Here is a 17464-nt window from a genome sequence, read left to right on the forward strand (position 1 = left end):
AAGTTCAGTCCACAAACATACGGTTAATTATTAAATATCTGCACATATTTTTCACTTTTACTGTACATAACTGCTTAAAATACGAGGTTGATCATCATGAAAAAATTAACTAAAGATTGGTACTACCTATGTAATGTTTTACAACAGAAGCCTGGTACTCCCAACATTACAAAATGCAATCAAATAATAATATATTATTTATATTGTTGCGTAAACATTTCCTTTAGCAACACCGGGTTTATATAGAAACATGCATCATACATTTATACACCAGTCATCAGATCAACAAATAACACAGCAGCCCATTAACTCTGGAATAAAGACAAGCATAATATGAGAATTGCTATTGCACTTAAGTCCTCATTATGTCTATGTTAGTTACACTAAAACTGAAATTGTTATCATTCATAATGAAATTTAATAATGTCCACCATGGTAATATGTGACACATTAATGATATAAAAGTAATAACAATATTATTATATCATGTGAATGGCCAGCCATTAATATGATATCTTCTTTGGGTCTTTTATGCCTAGTGTGTATACCTAGATGCACTTATAAAACATAAAACAAAGAAAGTACCAGGGTGGTGTACCAGGGTCGACTGGCAGAGAATGCCATTAGGCATTAAGTTTACCCTTTGTAACCTTTAGTTTAAGGTGTACAAAAATAAATAAATAAATAAATAAAGTAAGCTGCATGTCCAATCAATTCTCAAATGTAAATCTAGCATCCCTAGAATTAATAGGAATTCCTTAGGGGTATGTGTGATGAACGTTACTATATAGGACTCTAACATTACTATATAGGACACACATGGCAGACATCTTACCTGGAACAAAGAAAACTATATTATATATATAAATAATTATTATATATAGAAGATTTATCTAATTTCCTTTTCTTAAAGAATTAAGATGGAGTAAAATGTGGGTAATAACTTTATAATTTATCACTGGCAGAGCTGTAACTAGAACCTGTTGTGTTAGTAATCATTACAGGCTAAGTAAGCCAGAACCCCATGGAAATTATAAAATATTTGACTTACTAAAACTGAATTAATCCTGGAAATGCTCAGCATAAATACTTTTGAGTAAAGATAAGCTTTTCTGGTCTAGTCATGAATGGGGTTTGAAATAATCATATACATAAATACTGTTATGAAAACTGATATCAACTTATACATACACATAACTGATAGTTACACACATTTTTAGGAAAAGATGTTAGATCGAAAGTTAGATTGGATTTCAAAAGGAAACGCATCATAAGCTTTCCAACCAACCATACGAGTATAGATATGTAACTTTACAGAGGGCATGCATAAGCATGGTACAGCAAAAAGTATAAGTAACTTTGGCAAATCCGATACATACCTACAAAAACAGGAAGTCATATAAAATAAAATGTTTCATTGATCTAAGAATGATCATGTCCCTCTTGAACATGCACACTAATATAAAGAAACAAAGTAGGTATAACACCCAATATTATACCGGGTATACCTACAACATAAAATATAAATTTATCTCACATGGGGCATACATCATCCCAAGATCAAATCAAATACCCAATCATAATTTGTCAATAAATAATGGTATTAATTCCTAAATATTCAACATGGGATGGCTTCCTATTTTAATAATATTGGAATACATACAATGTACCTACTGGTTCATATAAGTATAGTATTATATAAAAGTACATTATTATATAATGCACATCACATATGAAACATATTTATACATATATTGCTACATAGCAAAGGAAATAGTATTATTTGTGTCAATAAAATTGACCAAGTAATTAATTCTACACATAATTATGACATACTATGGAGGGTAGAAAACATATTTTCGACCTTGTATGTATTTAATTTTTGCAAGGTGCAAAAGCTTGAATTGAATAATCATTAATACTGACTAAATTACTAAGTTGACTAAATTAGTAATAATGTATTTAGAGAAAAATATTGCATTATTATTGCACTGAATATTATTTCATTTAATTCAGAGGGAATCTCACTTAGTACTATGTGTTTCAGAACATTTCATCCATATTATACAGTAAGAGTAAATATTCAGTTAGCAATCCTAATAATTATGTATATTTTATAATTATACCTAATTAAGAGAAAAAATTCTTATTAATATGATATTTTCACATTGTATTTTTATATATATTTTATTATTGAGAATAAATCTCACTAAGCACTATGGATTTCACAACATCTCATCCATATGATGCAGAACAAATAAATATTCAGCAATGTAATTAAATCCATATAATAATATATATGTATGGTAATAAATCTTTAATTTAATTACATGTTCCATTGTTGCAGTTGTCTCTAAACATCTACATTGTAATTCTCAATTATATTTCAGATCACCATGAAATAAAATTGAAAATTAGACGAGCTTACCTGTAAGCGAAGTCTGATTATAATTTTATGAATGGTGATCTGAAATATAATTACCCACCCTCCCAAAATCAAAACCCATACTGCAACAATAAGAACAAAAGTGTCTCCTAGATATAGACAGCATGCATATTATCAAGGAGACTAAGTTGGAAATGATAGACTCTAAATTAAGTGAGGTAGCTGTCAATATAGTGTCACTGTCATACGCAGTGTCAGTGGTCTTAAAACTTTTTTGTTTTTAAAGGGCTAAACAATCGCGATGCCGACGAGTGGGAAGAAGGATACTACATTGTAATTCTCAATTATATTTCAGATCACCATTCATAAAATTATAATCAGACTTCGCTTACAGGTAAGCTCGTCTAATTTTCAATTATGTTAAAGTTTTTATGATAAAGTAGAAATGCATTGGATGTAGCGATGCGCGATTGTTACTAAAAACAATCGAATTATTCGACTTGTTATTGTGTTCGATTGTATTCGAATAACTATCGAACAATCGAAATTGTTAGATTGTTGGTCGATTGTTCGATTGTTCGTCGATTGTTCGATTGTTGGTCGATTGTTCGATGTTTTAGTTTCCCGTTGACACGGTTCCCGTTTTTTTTTTTGCTCGTCATGTCAGCTCACGACACGTTTAAGGCAGGTCGATTGTTATTCATACGTCGATTGTTATTCGTACGTCGATTGTTATTCGAACGTCGATTGTTCTTCGATTGTTTTTTGTTACTACGAATAAATCGACAATCGATTGTTGATTCCGTCGATTGTCGATTTATTCGATTGTTTTTTAGAACAATCGCCCATCGCTATCAGGATGTCTTTTCATGTAAACGGCCCTTAATTCGCATCTATAGAGTTACAGAACAATTTATATAAATTGTAATAATCATCATTATTAAGTTATTTTTTCTTTTATAGTTATGTTATGTTATGTTATGTTATGTTATAGTTATTTATATAAATTGTAATAATCATCATTATTAAGTTATTATAATTTACAAATCATGATTTACTTAAAATTATAAGAGTCAGAACAAAAACTGTTTTTGTTAATAATTAACAAACATTTCCTATTTTCAAAATGATTGGAAAGTTATCAATTAATTAATTAACCGATATCATATCTATTTGTATTTTGTATCGTATGTACCTCCTTTCTCGCAATATTACGCAATATCTTATAAATATAGATATCTAAGTAATATCTCTACAAGTCAATATCGATAAGGCTGTACCTATTTGAAGAAATTATTGCTCAACGGATGATTCATGTATGATTCTGGGCCATGTTTGTTTGTTTATCGACAATAAGTAGTATTCTAAGTAGTGATTACTAAAACAGGAAATGTCTAAAAATCACGAGTAAATATTTTAAAAATGATTCTAGGTTTTACCGAAGCAAATTTGTATGTTTGATGAGTTTTAAATAGATGCTGCAGGAAATTTAGGAATAATTGGCCATTGAAGTCCGTTATTCAATTTCTTTTAAATTCTTAATAGGCAGAAATAATTAAATGTCGATCTTTAGTAGATAGAATGTCATTCTTCAAAAATGCGTATGAAAATTATAAGTATCAAATCCGTCGTAATATATGATATATAATATAAGATATATAAGAAAAAAGGAGTAATAGCCTTGTTCGAGGGGCCCGAGGTCAGACCGAGAAGAATTAGGCCTGGATTCGAAATCCAGGCCTAATTCTTCTCAGTCTGAGAGGAGGCCCGTGCCCAGCAGTGGGACAGTAATGGGTTGTCGACGATATGATATTTTTAAAAGTTAACTAGTGTGGGATACCGTAATTGTAGTTAGGGATAGTGATTATAAGTGCTACAATTAGAAGTTCTTTAACAGTAATATAAATAGTAATAATCGCTCCGTAACTCGCATAACGAGGCAGTCGTGTCCAATATAAAAGCTGTTTATAAAAAAATGCCAACATTGTTATGTAATATTTACAAGACATGTAAATGCATGCCGAAACTGCAGTTTGTAAATAATGACGTCGTATACGTGAAGTGTTAATTGAGTGTGTAATTGTTGTAAAATTACACTTTACTCAATGTTTACTTGAAATATTTTTTCTGGCGGATTGTTTATATAAATAAATTATTATCGTTACCTTATAACTTACTTACCTTACAACTTCTGTTTTAATGATCACAATATTGTTGTATTCTGATTTTAAGTGCGGTTAAGGGACTTTCACAAGGCATTCCTACTTAGCTTAGGGGTCGTGACGTTTCTTTGATCGACCTCAAGTAGTACAATCTCGCTAATAACACAAATATATAGTACATCAAAGTGATAAAAAAGTATAGATGCATTAAAAGAAGTATAGAATAGCTGGTAGAGCCTGTATGCTTCGATCAGGGAGGTGCCGCCACCGCGGTTATTTCTAGCGTGAAGCAGTTCTGTACCCCGGTGGAAGAATGTGAATTGGATACTACCTGACTTAAACATGAGACAACCATCGCATACACAGGAGTGCCATCGCATTTGCGATCGGCTTCAGATAAAATCCCTTATCTATATGAAGTTGCTTACAGATGTGGGTGGCAGTGGCCACTTATCATCAGGTGAATTGCACGTTTGTTTGCTATTTGAATCTTATACAAAAAATATCGTATTGTCATAATATTACAAACATTTAATAGTCGACTGTACTTTTTAGAAGCAGTTATAATACTAGAAGAGGCATGCAGTACACCTGATGATAGAAGCACTAGTTGTAGAAGTAGCAGACGAGCATGCAGTCCACCTGATGACAAGTTTACTAAAAATACTTTTTGCATATCGTTTCGTGTCTGAACAGAAAAATAAACTACATTTTAACTTAATGTCGTTTAAGTCAATTGTATTCGACGTATCCCATTGAATACCTAATTAGGCTGGTTCAGGTACAAATTGGACAAAAACCCTCACTTTGGATTACGTAACCGTGAGGACCGGTTCTTGCAAATACCAGGAACCCTGCACGGAGTTCTTTCGAGAATTTTATAAATATACATGGAAGATTTTTGTTTTTATTAAAGTGAAGTAGAAAACAATGCAGTCCAGCTGGTAAATTACTGCCCATCGTAACATGTAATCGTAAAATGTAAGTAATTTAAATAGGATTGAAGTATTTGAACTCAGTCGTTAATAGATAAGTTTTATTTACTACTTACTTGATACTTACTTACTTACATTATGCAAATGGTTGCTTCACGCCTGTTTTAATAATCCATTTATCCATTACACAGTCAAATATGTGTTTGACAAAAAAAATGGATTGATTATTACCTAATAACGGACGTATGGCTCGATTAGGTTAGGTTAGGTTAGTTGAAGCAACTGCGCCGAGGCCGCAATCAGAAGGTAAAGTGTGATAGTTAAACGATAACACTGTGGAGAAAGAGGAGAGAGAGGGAAAGAGAAATGAAGGAGAAGCAAATAAGAGAGAGAAGGATAAAGAAGCGTGAAAAGGGGGAATAGACATCGTGGAAGGGTAATTCTAGCAAAATTATATATATTTATATTTTTATTATTTAATAAATTAAGTAAGTTAGCTGTCCCATATCACTGTGTCAAGATTAGCTATCTGGTTGAGCTTCGTGGGGGAGTTCCTTGGCTCCGATGATTCTCTATTGCGGTAAGTCCGGAAACACCAGTGTCTTTGCAATTGATACTGCGACTTTGATTCTGTCGTCAAATCCCTTAGTAAATTGTATGGTAATCCCTTCAGGTTCTCTACATAGTACTTTTTGAGCTTCTCCTTATTAAATTTTTTTTTATTGACATAATTACAGCACAAGGTTTTTTTTTGTTGTGCAATTGCCCTAGTGCTTGAATTATTTGCCTATTTTGTGTGTCGCTTGATATTCTGTTCATTTCCAGTCCCATCCTCTTGTTTGTTAAGATTAGACATTTCGTTGTTGGGATCTCATAGCATGTTCATAGGCGTCATTATAACGTCATCCACTCGTGCGTTAGATTCGCCTCGATGTGACCCTTGTAATTGAAATAGATTTCTTTTGGCACTTGTAGCAGGACCCAGGCGTTTTTGTAAATTGCAAGTCTAAGTTCGTGAGTAACGTATGTTTCCTTATTACTTGCGGTGAGAATGCTTTAAAATTATTTACGATTATCGCCGGCAGTAATGTACTCCAGAAGTCACTGAATGGATGCAATTGGACTACATTCGTATTGGTGGAATCTCATATCCTTACCAAGCTTTGATTTCTGCAACCAAGTTTTGACTTAGCTGATGTAAATGATATGACAATGCTTTCTTCGTATTCCCATTTGTAAAGCGATGACTTTCCAAGGAGATCATTTATTCTTCCGTCGGGATATAGTCCTCGAATTCCACTTCTCTTCAGATTTCTATGTCGCTGGTAGTTTTTCTGTTTCCTCCGTTGCCACCAGTTCTCTTCTTGTTCCATTTTCACAATTATTTTCTTCACTTCTTAAATGCACGAGAACATTCACGCATATTATGTGGTACGCTGCTTCGAACATTGTATGCGGTCCGTTTGCGTTCGGCCCTTTAAATACCCGACCAGTTTATTTTTAGCCTCAAAAAACTTACAATAAAACAACAGCCCTGTCAATGTTTTGGGTAAAGGTATTATAAAATACACCAACATCAAATACTATATTGATTATAAATACTTGATATTGAGCCAAATGTGACTGACCTCATATAAATAATAATGTTTATAGTTTGTGCATAAAAGACAATTTGCTTATTTTTATAAGACTGTTTATTTTTAAAAGATTGGCGAAGTAAATAGCATAACACAGTTTTATAACTATAGAGGCTGTTTACGATATTAAGTTTGCTTGTATGTATTATAGGTATATGATGATGAATAAATCTTTTGAAATCTTTTGAATCCAACATATCCATGGAGAGCGGTAGCCACACCTTTCAAAATGCTTGTGCATGTATTTTTTATTTTTTACCGCTTCTAAATTGTTGTTTGGGTACTTCTACAAATTGATATAAATATGTAAACAACAAATAAGACAAACTCAAGTTGTATAATTGTGTATATATAAATGTAGCTATTAAGTTTTAATAAATTCGATCATTTATACGAGTACTTTGAATGCGGAACGACGAGTACCTACTGTAATATGGGTACCAGGCGTGAATATATTGATACGACCTACTTATACAAATATGTATATATACACATTTTTATATTTTTTAATCATAAGAAAGATTAAGATTGTTTGAATTACATATATTGTGAGTAAATAGGTAAGTTAACGGATATTTTTACCATACACGTGCCACTTGTAAACATTTAAATAATTCTCACCAAATACTGCACATAGATGCAATAAAATTGTGCATTTTCCACTTGTCAACTTATTCACGCTTGGTACGGATATATCTGTCAATATTTAAGGGGTAAGCGACCCAAGTTCCGGCCAAATTACACGCTCGCCCATTATACTACAAAATAACAGACATTGCCATCGTTTATCAGGTCCTTTTTAAAAGAAACATATCTATGTTTACCATAAATTGTTCCGTACTTCGTTACTAAAGATCGTGATATGTATCACAATATAATATTTTAATTATAAGTTTATAAAAAAATACATTGGATTGTACTTAAGCGCAATAAACCTACATTTTATGCAGTTTAACTAAATAGTCATATCTGTCTATGAAAAAGAAATCTAGGTACGAACTCTGGTTGGGCAAAGGTCTAAATAAGACAAATCTTATGAATATTTACATACCTACTTATCTTTGTATTTCGTAAGGTTAAAAATATGCAAGTTTACGAAGTTTTCTTTTTGACCGAAAATGTATTACATCTCTCAGGAAGGAACGCCAGAAGCGTTTGCTAGTCAACAATAATTTCAGTTCATTTAAGATTTTTCTTCTTGTGGTCACGCAAGATCTGTTGCCGATATGGAATGCAGATAAACAACTTGCCCCTTTTTATAAAATGTATTTAGCAAACGAGCCTGCAGTCCAACTGTAAGTGGACACTGCTGCCTGGGGACATGTGTAATAAGTCCCAAATGTGATCGAAATACTGCCTGTTGAGGACGGTCACAGATGGCCTGATTTTTAGAACTACGTTGGAACTCTCATGTGTGTCAGCCTTACCTTTATATCATGACACGCTTAACACTACTAATATAACTACGGCAGCAATATGCACCCACAGTCCTACATGGCTGTGGTGCCGACGATACCGTCGCAGTCGAAACACAACCGAAGATATTCCGGATTTTTCAAAAATTAATTGTGATTACAAATTGCCTATTAGAAAATAATTATTCATCTTCTAGATACTTTACGATTAAGGAATTTTATGAAGAATAGTTCTTATGAAAGCGTGAAGTATTTCAATCCGTACTTGGCCAACATGGCCGATTGTATCCTAAACTCTACTCATATTGAAAATAGACCCATATCCAGCACTAGAACAATAATAGTTTGATGAGGTTTCTTGTCTACTCAGGTAAATATTTAAATTATATATATCATAATGATAACCATTTACAAGCGCACGTGATCTTTAATGTGGTTAAAAACAGGATCAGGACCTTCTGACAAACACGTTTCGGTCGTAAAAACTTTGTATATTATTTGTGTTTGCCTGCTAATTCATTCAAATTATACGCCTGTACACTTAAAGTACCCATACATTTATATTTTTAGGATCCTTTTAAAACATTATGTTATATCCGGTTCACATCACGAAGCACTCAAATACAATTGAAATTAAACGAATACAAAGATGATATATCGTTCTTCATTAGTACAGTGCATTAAATCAACAACTTATAAGAGTTATGGCTCTATATGGCTCTATAACCGATATATGGTTCGACTTCGACGAAACCTCGTGTATACAATTCACGATACTACGAGTATGAAGCGTCAACCGTAACGTCAAGCATAACCCTTACTATGTTCCAATGCTGGCCATTACTGTCCAGAGACCCATCTCTGGTCAGTAACCTCTGTATCTCCGCGACTTCATGTTACTCCACCACACTACTCAATGCCTATTTAGCGCAAAATACATAATAGTATATATACTCACAAATACTCAAATTCCGTTAGTAGACGTCACAACTCCACGTATTAAGTGCCCTGAAATTTTGAAGACAAAATTTTATTCAGCCGAGCACAAGAATATTAAACATATTTCCCGCAACACAAATGTGAACGAACCGATGTGAATTTTTGTTGCAATTTAAAGATTTTGCGGATTAAAAACATATGCAAGTTTTTTGAGTACTTACCTGATTAAACTGTCGTTATATAAAGTATGATTTTTCTATATGCGACCAATTAAAAATATATAATTTATTTCAAGTTGTTTAAATGGAAGTAAAGTTATTAATTTTCAAGTAGTAAACCTAAAAAATATTATTATTCAAATAAAATATAGTTGTGGACGCAATTCTTTTTCGACTGACGCTTGGTGCCTGAAACCCCTTTAAAAGTAGATAATTTAAAATGTTAATTGTTTGCTTTATATATCAATTTGTAGATTAACAATTTCGCACCACAAGTCATTAATTTATCAATTATTACCTGCATAGTAATGAGTTCTTACCATATATGTGTTACTAACCGAGTCAGGAGGACGGAAGGGGCGATCCGTCTCAGGCCTTCGGTCCTGGGAGGACCTCATAATACAGTTGGTAATCCTTCCAAACTAAAATGAAATATATTAAACTTCTGTAAGTACATGTACAATTACATGTCATCACTCGTCAAAAAAGCTCGTCAGGATCAAACAATCTGTGTATACTGAAAAGTTATAAATCGGCGAAAAATTAAGGTTGCCGGAATCCAACCATCACTAAAACATGTATTTGTCGCCCTGGGCCTCCATTCAACTTACCGCCCGGGCCTCATTCAACATTTCCGCCCCAGGCCTCCGGGGACCTTAGTCCGCCCCTGCTTTGAAGAAATTTCACGTGTAACAGTCTTCACACTAACGGCATTGTATGCCAGCTAGGGGTGTCCACTTAAAAATATATCGATATATGTATGCGATATAAAATGTAGGTACACAGTTGAAACTACCAGTTAATGAAAGTTAAAATTTACTTCAGTTTTATTGACATTATGAGTCAGCAATCGTGTTTTAATCGATCCGATATTTTTAAAATATATCGATAAATCGAATGAAAACAATATTTGTCAAAACATCGATTCATTTCGATATATCGTATGGCAAACATTGAGTAAATTCGATATATCGAATATAAGTGAATATCCTTATGCCAGCTTACTTATGTATGTATGTATGTATTTCTATTGAATGAGTATCATTTTTGGCACGCCCTACAACGCAATTGGCTTGAGGAATTTGAACATATTATATGTCGGAGATTGTGGGAATGACATAAGCTATTTCATAATACCCGTTCACTTAATTATTCCTAAGTCGTCGTTGGAAGCAGTTGTTCTATAATAACCACTAGTAAGAGTAATTTACTTATGAATAAAGCAAACAGCTCGGCATCTTAATCAAGGTAAGTTATAATAGTTATCTATCAGAGCAACACTCTGAATTATCAACTGTTATCCTGATGATTGACACTGGCCAATTTACATGATAAATTGCATTAAAAATCAAGATAAAGGTAGTCATGAATTTGATCGAAATGTTGTAACAAGGAAATAACAGGTATATATCTCTGCAGTTCTACTTCAGTGATACCTCTTCTATCGTCCGTTATTAATAAACAATCTATCCAATGTTTTGTCTACCAAAGATCGAAATTTAAACTATATAATATTTATTTATTTTAATCTATAGTGGAATTTTCCCGCCGGGCGAACATATCATCCCGTACAAACAGAATATAAAACAATTTATTCATCCCATAAAATTGTATAATATTTACTAGACATTCACATTTTTTTATTTTTTGTAGCTAAAACATAGGATAGAATGTTTTTTATTCAATGTAGATACCACATTAGATGGATTGATTAATAATAACGGGCGCTAAAGGAATAACCTGTTTGAAACATTTATGTAACTTCGGTGACAATGCAATAAATTTCATCTATTTTGCTATATGATGTAAAATATATTGTTATAAGAAAATATGCACATAAATTAAGTTTATTAATCATTTTCTCTGCTAAGTAATACAATATTTTACTTACACCGTAGTTACGTTAATTTATTAGATAATTAACTACTAATTGTTACATACATTATGACCTTAAGTATTAAAGTAGCCATTAACTTTAAGATTACATAGTAACACATAATAACAGATAACTATGATGTAATCGTGTAGAAAGTACGATTGTTTGTTTTGTTACTATATGCTATTTGACACTTTTAAAAATATGTTCTATATCACGTATATTCTTCGCTAATTTCATTAAAGCATATATTGTTGCGCTGGTGTTCTTGCTAAAAGAGAGTAGTATAGATATGTACTTAATACTTATCCAAGGTGTTCCAATATAGTCCTCGAATGGAACAACGCATCTCTGGCTACCCTTGGGTAGATTACTTAATCTAATTTATCTGGGGTTGGTTACAGATGTCAACTCTAGGCAATAGCCACTTATAATCAAATGGACCACATGTACACTTATTTCTGCCTGATAACAGCAGTGTTAAACGATGCTGTGTGTATGCGTAAGTCATACTTTTCCAAGGCGTTCCAGCTTCATCCTCAGGGGTAGCGGCGCATCTGTAACCGATCTCAGGTAGGAAGCTAATCCTATCCAGGATTGATTACTGATGTACATGTGCGGCAAAAGTCTCTTATCGTCAGTTGGACATAATCAATTTTTACTTCCGTATAATAAAAAAAATCTCACGTTGCACATTACAAACAAAAACTTTAGTCAGTTAATACCCTAACCGTATCTTCCTGAGTAACTCATATAGGCGGACAAGAACAAGTGATGAGTAAACAAGACATTGATTATAATGACACGGGCTAAAAGCTTCAAAAAGAATTACTTCTTACTTCTTAATAACCGTGTAGGATGACCATTGTATGAGATATTCACACCTTAATATGAAAGTGACTGTTTTGTTATTTACTTTTTATATAAACTAGAAAATAAAAGCGCAAGCATACTCACGCACCGCAAAACTATTCATTTCAGAGTCGTTTAGGCTGCTCACTGACTTAGGCTACAGGTCACTGCTACTAAAGCTAGAACCATGAAATTTGGACAACGGGTTCAGTTCATGATGTAGGTACATACCTACTAACAAATATTTGCAATTTCAAGGGGGTTAAATAGGGTTTGAAAGTTTATTGGAAAATGTGACATTTTTGAAAAATTCTTAAAAATTAGTCAATCTTAATAGGCTTTTCCTTTACTTTGTCACATAACATTACTTTCCAGAATTTGATCCTTATAAGCGACACTATCAGATAGTGGAATAATAGGGTGTATTTTTTTTCAAAATGAACTCGTTCGATTCCCGGCTAAGGAAAAAGATATTTAAAAAAACTAATGATGCAGTTTTAGTTTTTATCAAAATCGGCGTCGTAACTCCTTTTAGCATTTTTCGCTAATCCTCATAGTTTCGGATTTGTCCCTGAAGGCCCGTTTGAAAAATTCACCCTGTATAATACAAAAATACAAGCCCTATTTTAAAGCCTTATTGGTGGATATTAAAAAAATATTATTAGGCGAGATATAGTTATGATATATAAACTATTGCAGTTTAAGTGAATCCTTTTGCCCTTTTTGTACTATCACGCTTCAAATGACCTTAACATTTTTTGTGATAATGTTCATCTCATTTATTATAATTATGCAGATAAGTTTTTGCTCAATTTGATACAGTATTTTTAATTAAATAGACGGATATCGACTTCAAATTCAACTGATGATAGATTTATAGTTTGTAATTATAGATAATTAAGTTTCATTAAGGAAAATAACGATTAACTTTTAATAGACCAATAAATAGTTGGTAGGAAGTAGTTTTGTTATTTTCTATTAAAACACAAAACCATCTACATTTTAGGAGTAAACATCACATGTTATTCAGTACTAAATTGTTTATATTCTCGGAAATCCTATCATATTATGAATTCGAAAAACGAAAAATAAAGGTTCATTTCGATTTATTCAAACAGAGGAAAACGAGGCATTAAAGTTACAAAAAAATACAACTTTTACCCACCAACAATAGATATATGTTTTTTTAATAATATAGGAGTAGCAGACGAGCATTCAGGCATGTCATTGTAAGGGGCTACTGCCGCCCATGGACAACTGTAATCAACCCCAGATAGGATTAGATATTCCTACCTGAGGTCGGCCACAGATGCGCCGCTACCCTTAACGACTAAAAGGAAAAGTATTACCTTACCACACCGTTCATCCCAGAACACAGTAACGCTTAACGCTGCTGTTATGAGGCAGAAATACGTGTGGCGGTGGTGCCGCCGGAGTCGAATCACATAGGGTTCTACCGCCTTCAAAATAACTTTCCTGGCTACAGTTTAGCTTTATTTTATAATTTAACGAGCTTTTGCCCGCGGCTTCGCTCGCGTTACGAAGTAATATTTTCATTCCCTATTTTATCCCCTTGGGGGTAGAATTGATCAAAATCCTTTCTTAGCGGATGCATGCGTCATAACATCTACCTGCATGCCAAATTTCAGCCCGATTCATCCAGTGGTTTGGGCTGTGCGTTGATAGATCACTATGTCAGTCAGTCACCTTTGAGTTATATATATTTAGATAAAAATACTTTATCATATGCAAGTATGTGGTCAATTACGTTATAATTTGATTAAATTCTTTAACAAGTGAAACAAGTTATTATAATAAAGTGTTAATTAACTTTTGATTGTGATTTTTTGCCCTTTACCTCTGATTAATTGATAACAATAATTGTCCTAGGTTTCCGACGTTTATAGAGGCAATTTACTTCCGAAGTCGAATACGGAAGAAAAATTTGGTACTTTAATAAATAATATACAAAATTCTTAAGTATAAATAATTGGCCAAGTGCGAGTCAACAGGGAGGGTTCTGTATCTCATTTTTTTATTTGTTTTCATATTTTTAGTATCTGATAGCTTAGCAGCCATTGAAGAGAATGCATTGAAAATTTTAATTGTCTATTACGGTTCAATAGATAAAGCGAAAAACGTCGAAAAATAGTCCAGTCTCCATTATGGCGACCGCCACTTAGTTTGAATATTTTTTATTTTTAGTATTTATGGTTATAGCAGTCACCAATAATGGTTAATGTGTGTGTACAAACAAATTCTGTAAAATCTTCAAGACTATCTATTACCGTTCCAGAGATACAGCCCTGTGACAGACGGACAGACTGATAGACAGCGGAGGTTTGTAACGGTTCCGTTTTATGTACGGAACCCTAAAAGGTTATGATTACGATTATTTATACTTAAGAATTTTGTATAGTTATAGTTCTCTCATTCTTTTTGTTTGTGTAAAAAGACATTTACAAATACCTACACCAGAAATCAGGTATTTACACGGTTTAAACAATAGTGTTTTCCGATTTTAACGCAAATCAAAACATCAGTATAATTAGAACATTGCGATTATTTATGGTATTACATGTTTATAATATTTTTATACTTTTTGTAAAGCTTCGGTAAATAATCCCAAATAGATCAGTCCTATTCCTATAGTGGTCAACTATGGATGCGTTACGATACAATTTGGTACCTTAGGGGCATTGTCGGATAATTGAAAATTAGACGAGCTTACCTGTAAGCGAAGTCTGATTATAATTTTATGAATGGTGATCTGAAATATAATTGAGAATTACAATGTAGTATCCTTCTTCCCACTCGTCGGCATCGCGATTGTTTAGCCTTTTAAAAACAAAAAAGTTTTAAGACCTCTGACACTGCGTATGACAGTGACACTATATTGACAGCTACCTCACTTAATTTAGAGTCTATCATTTCCAACTTAGTCTCCTTGATAATATGCATGCTGTCTATATCTAGGAGACTCTTTTGTTCTTATTGTTGCAGTATGGGTTTTGATTTTTGGGAGGGTGGGTAATTATATTTCAGATCACCATTCATAAAATTATAATCAGACTTCGCTTACAGGTAAGCTCGTCTAATTTTCAATTTTATTTCATGGTGATCTGAAATATAATTGAGAATTACAATGTAGATGTTTAGAGACAACTGCAACAATGGAACATGTAATTAAATTAAAGATTTATTACCATACATATATATTATTATATGGATTTAATTACATTGCTGAATATTTATTCGTTCTGCATCATATGGATGAGATGTTGTGAAATCCATAGTGCTTAGTGAGATTTATTCTCAATAATAAAATATATATAAAAATACAACATGAAAATATCATATTAATAAGAAATTTTTGTCTTAATTAGGTATATACATAATATTATAAAATATACATAATTATTTACACATATCATTATGAAATGATAACAATTTCAGTTTTATTGTAACTAACATAGACATTATAAAGACTTAAGTGCAATAGCAATTCTCATATTATGCTTGTCTTTATTCCAGGGTTAATGGGCTGCTGTGTTATTTGTTGACCTGATGACTGGTGTATAAATGTATGATGCATGTTTCTATATAAACCCGGTGTTGCTAAAGGAAATGCTTAAGCAACAATATAAATAATATATTATTATTTGATTGCATTTTGTAATGTTGGGAGTACCAGGCTTCTGTTGTAAAACATTACATAGGTACTACCAATCTTTAGTCAATTTTTTTCATGATGATCAACCTCATATTTTAGGCAGTTATGTACAGTAAAAGTGAAAAATATGTGCAGATATTTAATAATTAACCATATGTTTGTGGACTGAACTTCCAAACCTTTAATTATTACTGTATTTATTCCTATTGAGTCACTGAAAGATAAGTGTAACGAAATCTAAAATGTTAATTTTGTATAAATTCTCACATTTGTACATAAAGTTCACTCTTGACATTCACATATTTGCATTTATGTCACATATGCCACATAAATAAGTAATACTAAACAAGGTTTTTGAATTATTTACAAGTATGGACATTTATTATTTAGCACATTTGTATTGTTATAGTATTGCAGGTATTGTTATAGTACCTGGCCTTAGAATAAATCATAAAGGTATTTGTGTCCAAAGATAACTCCAGACTTCTGGATTGATTTTATCACTGTAAACCAGTGTATTAAATAGATAATTTAAAAACTTCAATTCAAGTTACATCTATATATAATAGAGTTATATATATTATGTAAGCTCAATGACTTTAAGTAGGTACTCTGTACCAGTAGTTAAGTGGTGCATTATAGTTCTGATTGTACTCCTTGATACAAATCTCCTTAGAGTTATACCTTAACAATACGAGTATTTCCTGAAATCCGCAATATCTTGAAATACACCTAATCTGGATGTTAGGATATTCATATATACCTAGCCCAAAAGATATCAAATCAAACAGCTTTATATAGCTGGTAACTGATTAACTTTTATTATACATAATTTGTATATATGTGAGTAAGAGGTACTACAATATAACCCATGTAATATTGTTTACTTTGAGCCATGTATAGGTACCTGTTATTTGCTTATAAAACAGCTGAAATTGAGTAGGAACTATAGAGTATCCATAACAAATCAATGAACTCTGCTCGATTGTGTTGAGGTATTAACACAGAATGCTACTATCAAAGCTAGGACTTCAGACGCTGGATCCAATATATGGGATACTTATAGTATTCTTTCTTCATGTGACTAAAAATATATTGGACAGATATGTGTCAGTATCAATAAGCCGGAGTCTTGTTTGCTTAATCATTGTCCTCCTGATGTGGTTCTTTTGAGAGAACATGCCTTCCGTTCTATATCAGGTTAACATGAAACAGTTGTCATGTATATACACCAGTGTGTATGTGATAATGTGAAGAGCACATCTATTACCATTTGAGATCGAGCATTGGATTAACTAGTACACAAAAATAATTTTGTCATCAATGTTGTAAGATTTTTATCTTGACGCCATATATTAAATTTTAATATCA

General features: G+C 32.5%; 1 long non-coding RNA gene across 1 annotated transcript; it reads left to right on the top strand.

The window, feature by feature from the left end:
* The first annotated feature begins 15131 nt into the window (after positions 1–15131).
* LOC140749575 (uncharacterized) lies at positions 15132–16428 on the top strand. Its single transcript, XR_012103107.1, has 2 exons — positions 15132–15504; positions 15955–16428. It is a non-coding gene; the product is annotated as an uncharacterized LOC140749575 (long non-coding RNA).
* Positions 16429–17464: the final 1036 nt, after the last annotated feature.

The sequence above is a fragment of the Epargyreus clarus genome, unplaced genomic scaffold, assembly GCF_041222505.1.
Source record: "Epargyreus clarus isolate Ecla_fem2 unplaced genomic scaffold, WU_Ecla_fem_2.2 ptg000003l, whole genome shotgun sequence".
Lineage (NCBI taxonomy): Eukaryota > Metazoa > Arthropoda > Insecta > Lepidoptera > Hesperiidae > Epargyreus > Epargyreus clarus.